The following is a 6,796-nucleotide window of genomic DNA, read 5'->3' on the forward strand; positions in this document are numbered from 1 at the left end:
CTTCAAGGTCTATATTCCGAACCCTTCACAATTCATAGAGGGACCAGGCAGGGATGCCCCCTATCTCACCTCATATATGCCATAGCCTTAGAATCTCTGGCCATCGCCATACGCCATCACCCTGACATCCACGGTATACAATGCGGCAACATCACACACAAATGCGCTTTATTTGTGGATGACATATTACTCTTTGCTTCTCCCTACTAATTTCACTTCCAAACATCATGTCTCTCCTTAACAGCTTTGGTTCAGCCTCTGGCCTGAGAGTCAATATGATCAAATCGCTAGCCTTGAACATTAACCTCCCACATTCATTGGTTTCTCTTGGCACTTTGACTTGATCCCATACCTGAGGGTGCACATTACTGCTTCCATTTCGGAGCTATATTCAACCAATTACACCCCGGTGATTAAAAGCGGACCTTACGGAATGATCCAAAATGACCTTACTTCCACGCATTTTATATTATTTCCGAGCTCTTCCTATTCCAGTTATAAAGTCACACATAGCATCTCCCCAACAGCACATCATAAGATTTATTTGCACTCCTCAGATCTCATAGACAGGGGGGGGGGGGGTCCCAGACATATGGAAATGCTATCACGTGGCTCAATTGGCTCAGTTTTCTATCATATTGTATATGCTAAGGGAGACAAGCCGGACTGGTTTTATATGGAAAGACAGGCCATCCCTCTCCACACAATTGATTTTCTAGTATGGCGTCTCACACTCAATTGCCCTCTGTGATTCAATACATAAAACAAATAAAATTACCTCACCTTGGGGTTCCCTCAAATATATTTTCAATAATCCTGATTTCACCCCGGGGATTAGTATTAAGGCCTTCAAATGGTGGACGGATAAAGGTCTCTATAGAATCTGACACTTTTTTGACACAAAGGGTCCTTTTTATTACAAACATTGTAGGAATATGCTGAAGATGCCACCTATGGAGAGATTTTGTTTTTCTCAGATCTCACACTTCCTAGCTTTGGCCAGATCGGGGTCTCCGGATCCCCTTTCGGTTACTCCTTATGAACAATGGTGCTCCAGAATACAAGATGTAAAGGGAGGGGATTTCCCTTATATATGCATCCCTGATAGATTCCACGGTCAACACTCCTTATATGCTGAGATGGGAGCAGGAACTGAACGTAGACTGGGACCTTGCGGTTTGGCACACTTGTGCTGCGAGAGCCATCCATGGGATTCACACTGTGGGTCTCAAGGAAGCCAATGTTTAAGTCCTCATGCAATGGTATATGGTCCCTTCACGTTTGGCAGTGATATTCCCCAACCCCCCCCATCTGCTTCAGGGGCTGTGACCTTCTGGGCACCCACATTCACCTATTTTGGGAATGCCCCAAACGCCGCAATTTTTGGAACATAATTTTCCGTACCGTGCAGCGAGTCACCGGAGTAAAGATTGCACATTCTCCAATTTACGCCCTCCTAGGCCATTATCTTCCCCAAGTGTCTAAGCCTACACAGGCCCTGATTTCATACATTTTCCTAGGAGCGAAAATTACCATAGCTAGGCAATGGAAACAACCCACAATCTCATTCCTTTCCGCGAAACGTAAAATCTCCTGGATCATGATCCAGGAGAAGATGTTTAGCATTTTGGATGACTCTAAAGAAAAGTTTGACGCTGTGTGGAAACCCTGGGTGACCTTTGTCAACATCACACTTTAAATATGTGCTCTAGCTGGCGGATTCCCTCCTCCTGGATGCTACACAGAAAGGTGGGCTCGGACCACCTTTCTCTTTTTTCCCCTTCTAGCTCTCCCCCCCCCTCCCCCCCCAGTTCTTATGTCTTCCCAGCTTCCCCTACTTTCCTTTTTCCTCTTGCTCTCTTTCTCTTGACTTTCTCTATTCTTTTTAACGTTTAACCCTTTTTGCAAAGGCTTGGTTATTAACTACTCACATCCATTTATATGGTAGTTTTAAGCTTAACAAACCATCTCACTATATTTTGAACAGGTTGTTTGTTACCTCTTTCTTTCCAAGATCTTCAGGGGCTGGTATCCTTCCCGCGACTACTGGGTTTCTTCCTGCCGCTTCTCCCTGGGGTACAGCATGATCTCTTTTCAGGTGCCCGGGGAGAACTGGCTCCCGCCCTTTTTGTTGGATGTCAGCCCTACAAACTCTTCTCCACCTGCTTTGTCGGTTTGACTTCAATACAACCACTAATTGAGCCAATTGCACATCCTCAATTTTTCGTTTAACAAAAACCAAAACTGTGATTTCTTCGATATGTTGAGTATTGATTCATGTAAATCCTTGCTGTTTGATTGCCTTGTCTTTTGAAGTTTTATTGTTATCTTCTTTGAATACTCAATAAAAACTATTGAAAGTAAATACAATAGGTGTTCTTATCAGCATCCCCCTTTACATAGGGTGTCACAATCAGAGTCCCCCTTTACATTAGGTGTCCCAATCAGAGCCCCCCTTTACGTCAAGTACCCCCTTTACATCAGGTGTGGCAGTTAGAGTCCCCCTTCACATCAGATGCCCCATTTAAAGTCCCCCTTTACCAGGGCCGTTTGAAGGAATTTGGGGGCCCCAAGCAAAGTGGATATGGAGCCCCCCCCCCCCCCCCCGCACACACGCAAAGCCTACAGGAACCACAGCATAGCCATACAGTTTAAGTTCACCCACACTATAAATAAAAAATGAGTACAGTGCAAATACTGCTTGAAAAAACATTTGAAATTTGAACATTTTCAACAATTGAACATTTGCAAAAAACACCACTGTACCATAAAATCAAAAATACATTAAAAAGTGCACAATAACTAAATCTAACATACTTACACACACACACACACACACACTCACATTAACATTTTTCAGTTCTCACAAACATGTGCAAATTATCTAAAACTGTTGTTTGCGAGCCTTGTTTCCTGCAAAGGCAATCACAATGTCCTCCATGTCCACAAACTGGTGAACATCACGCTCAATTGACATAAGTGCCTGTCCTGTGAGCCTTTCTTGGCCCATGGTGGACCTCATGTAATTTTTTATCAGCTGAAAAGCTCCTCTCACCAGAGGCCACTGACACAGGGAGAGTCAGGAGTAGACGCAAAGCAAAGCTTACATTACTGTACAAATCCAGTAGCTTTTCACTGTATATGTAATTAAGCATGTCAAATGGGGAAGTGGCTACATGGTCTGGAAAAGTGTAGAGAGATGAATTGATCTCAAGTGCCAAGTCATCAGCATCAATGTCATGGAGGGTTTGTTCCAATTTTTTGCATCGTTCATGAAGCTTTCCATTCTTTATTGTCTGCTTCATGTTGTCCTTTGACAACAGAAAGTCATAAAGGTCATAAACACCCTTCAATCTTGAAAACCTGTCACTTAGGCTTCTGAGGGCAGTGTCAACCATGGGCAGAAAGAAGTCTCTTCTGAAAGTCTCGTCTGGAGTAGACTGAGTTTCCTCTATACCTTCATATAGAGACAGTCTTTTCTTTTTACGCTGCCTTTTCTCAGGAACGGTAATTTCCATATCCAGATTTTCTGCAATGTCTTTTGCATCAGTTTGACAGGAAGCAATCCCATTTTCCCTGAAGTCTTCAAGGTAGTCTTTTACTTCTTCTGTTTCTGATCTAAGTGTTTCCATGGAAACATTTGGACTTTGTAGCAGCTTGCTAACATGATTGAGCTGGTACAAAACATTGTACCAGGTCATTGCGCAAGCAGAAAAGACCAGGTCTTCAACTCACCATGTAAGCTTTTAGCAGTGGACAGGGTCTCTGAGTCCCCCTTCTGTATAGCAATTGTCTGGAGTGCAGACAATGCATCCAGGATCTCTGGTAACTGGTATCACACCACCTTCATGCAGTCAATCCGAGCTTCCCATCTTGTAGATGACAAAGGTTTTAAAGTGAACTGCTTTACATGTTCCTTTAGAACTGCCCAGCGTTGCACAGAGGAACTGAATAAGTTATAGAGTCTTTGCAACACACCAAAGAAGGAGATGGACTGCACTGAGGACTTGGCAGCATCTGACACAACCAGGTTAAGTGTATGACTTCTGCATGGAATGTAAAATGCTTTGCTGTTCAATTGCAAAATTCTTGTCTGAACACCCTGTTCATGGCCCATCATATTGCTGCCATTGTCATAAGACTGACCACGGCAGTCAGAAAGACTCAGGCTGTGTTTCTGCAGGTGGTCAAGCAGGACTTCAGTCAGGCCCTTACCAGTTGTGTCTTCAACATCTAAAAATCCAAAGAAATGTTCTGCAATGGACACAGATGGTTCACAATTAACTATTCTCAGAACAATGGAAATCTGTTCCTTATGACTGACATCAGGAGTGCAATCCATAATAACAGAGTAATACTTTGCTCTGTGTACTCTTCTCACAATCTCTTCCAGTACCTTGTTTCCAATTAGTGCAATTATTTCATTTTGAATAGTTCCACTCAAGTAATGCACTCTTCTTGTCTCTTGGTTTTGTATCCTTCTTATGTGTTCAGCCATAACTGAATCGAACTGTGCCATCAGTTCAACTTGTGCCAGAAAATTCCCATTGAGTGAGTCATACAACTCACTTGTGGTCCCTCTTAAAGCCTGGTTGTGTTCTGCTAAGTGACAAATTATGGCAATCACTCTCCTTATGACACCTTTCCAATGCTCAATCTCGATCCGCATCAAGTCTTGTTGTCTTTGATCTATGGTTGTATTGGTTTGCAGTCTCCTCTGCAGTTCATGCCAGTTTGTCATATTCGTCACAATTCCCCTTTGAATATTTGTGTTCTTTTAAATGATGAGCTAGGTTCCTCCATGTACGGAAGCCACGGTTGCTTAAGGCATTGTCATGCTTCCCAAAAACAGTGCAGGCAAAACAGAACACCGAGTCTGTGCTCATGGAATATAACATCCATGATCAAAGAATTTTCTCACCATTTTTCATGCTTCTCATGTAATTGTCATTTGTGAATCTTCAAGGTGGATTCTCAGAATTTTGGGGGAAAACAATGTTTGTGACTTGCACTGGTCCTTTTTTAACAATTTCACAGCGCACACTATCAGTCAGGACTGCTGGCCACTGCGCAGGGTCATCTGCTATAATGACAGTGCTTGTGGTACCTAGAGCTGTAGAGGAAACCTCAGTGTTGGGAAGTGGTGCAGACTCAATTTCTGTTCTGGATGCAGTGTCTTTCACTGTGAGAGATGGTATTGACGGTGTAGCTGGGAAAAAATAATGTTTTTATTAATATAATCCATCTGTTCAGGTACAGAATGCATCAGTTACTCTGAATCAGAGTCTCTGATCAAACTCTGGGCTGTGCAGGATATCAGCTATAATTATAGAGCTCGTGGTACCTTGTGCTATAGAGGAAACATCAGCACTAAGAAGTGATGCATCTGTTGATGTTGAGGATGAAGTTGATTGTGTAGCTGGGAAAATAATTGAAAAAAAAAATCTGAAATTACCTGTGGAGTACATTTTACCATTTCACTGTTAGCATATTGAAAGAGGTCACTATTAACAGCTCAGTGAGAGAAATTCACTCTACCTTCATCAGTGGAGATATCCTTAGGAAGAGCATGAGGGCTGAGAAATTTAAGCAAAGCACCTTGAGGGAGAAAGATGGTAACACTTTATAAATTTCACCATTTGTGCAAGACTGACAAGTAGAGCTATTTTATCCAGTGTCATTTATCACTTACCACTATCTTGTTTTTTCTTATCCTCCTCTTCCTTTCTCTTCTTTCTCTTCTGGCTTCCTGAAGCATATGTCCGCTTCATGACTGGTAATACCAGATTACAGTTGTGTAATATTTCTTCCCAGTCCCCATCTTCCACATCCCCCACATCCTTGTCCATCTAGATTTAATTTTCAAGAACGTAGAGAATAATTTCTCAGAGCCCACTTCTAAACTTGTGTCTAAGGTGGGACAGACTGATAAGTGGGGGAGAGACTGTCCATGCTGATAAATTCTAGGAAATGCAATGTTATGCGACAATGCGAGAAGGACTGACAGATTTGGGGCAGTGAAGGAGGGAAAGCAGTAATTGAGGCGGGCACTGATATAGTAATGGAGGGCTATGAAGGAGGACAGTAGAAGGCAAGGCAGACTGGTATCCACTAAGATCTCTGATCATCTTATACAGCTTTATATTTTTCTGTTTCAAGTATTTTATTGAATAATGCAAGTGAGTAACAACGTTTGACATGCAGAATAATGCAAGGTAATGTAAACAGAGCTTGGTAACAGAGCATGACCAATAACAGTAACTACAGCAATTCATGAGGGTTAATAGACAAGGGGCGGTAAAATGGGTGGTCACGAGAGATTAGTGATTGGTAGCACCAACCCACCGGCACCCCATATAGGGAGCACACTGTGCCGAGGTGGGGAGGCAAAACCAACCAATTGTTAAACTAAAAGGGAACAGTGCCCAAGTCTACCGTGTCGCGTGGGAAGAGGCAGGGGGAGGAGAGGAACCTCACGGGTATCTACCAAACAGGAAAAACATGGGCTACAGTCAGTCAGACTGAGGAAACAAGTCGAACGGGTAACCTGTAAACTGTAGTTAAAATGACAAGGTAGATTAAACTTAGACGTTGTACGTGCTACAACATATGTATGCAGAAGGAAGGCAGCAGGGCAGGGGGGGGGGGACAGGGAGAAGGGGGTAACAAGAGGGAACAAGGATAAAAAGGGGGAGGGGTAGAAAGAGGGGGAAGAGGAAGGGGAAGGATCTCTGGTGGGGGCCAGTAAATAAAGGAGTGGGGGTATTGGATTCCCAGGTTTGGTTCAGGGCAGTAA

At 43.1% G+C, this 6,796-nt stretch overlaps 1 pseudogene across 1 annotated transcript; it reads right to left on the reverse strand.

Annotated features, from left to right (window-relative positions):
* Positions 1-2,966: 2,966 nt before the first annotated feature.
* LOC309556495 lies at positions 2,967-4,741 on the reverse strand (annotated as a pseudogene). The gene is made up of 2 exons: positions 3,853-4,741; positions 2,967-3,529 (listed from the first exon to the last, which is right to left on the reverse strand). The product of its transcript is annotated as an uncharacterized misc_RNA (transcript).
* Positions 4,742-6,796: the final 2,055 nt, after the last annotated feature.

The sequence above is a fragment of the Pelophylax lessonae genome (assembly GCF_965119305.1).
Source record: "Pelophylax lessonae genome assembly, chromosome: 5".
Classification (NCBI taxonomy): Eukaryota; Metazoa; Chordata; class Amphibia; order Anura; family Ranidae; genus Pelophylax; species Pelophylax lessonae.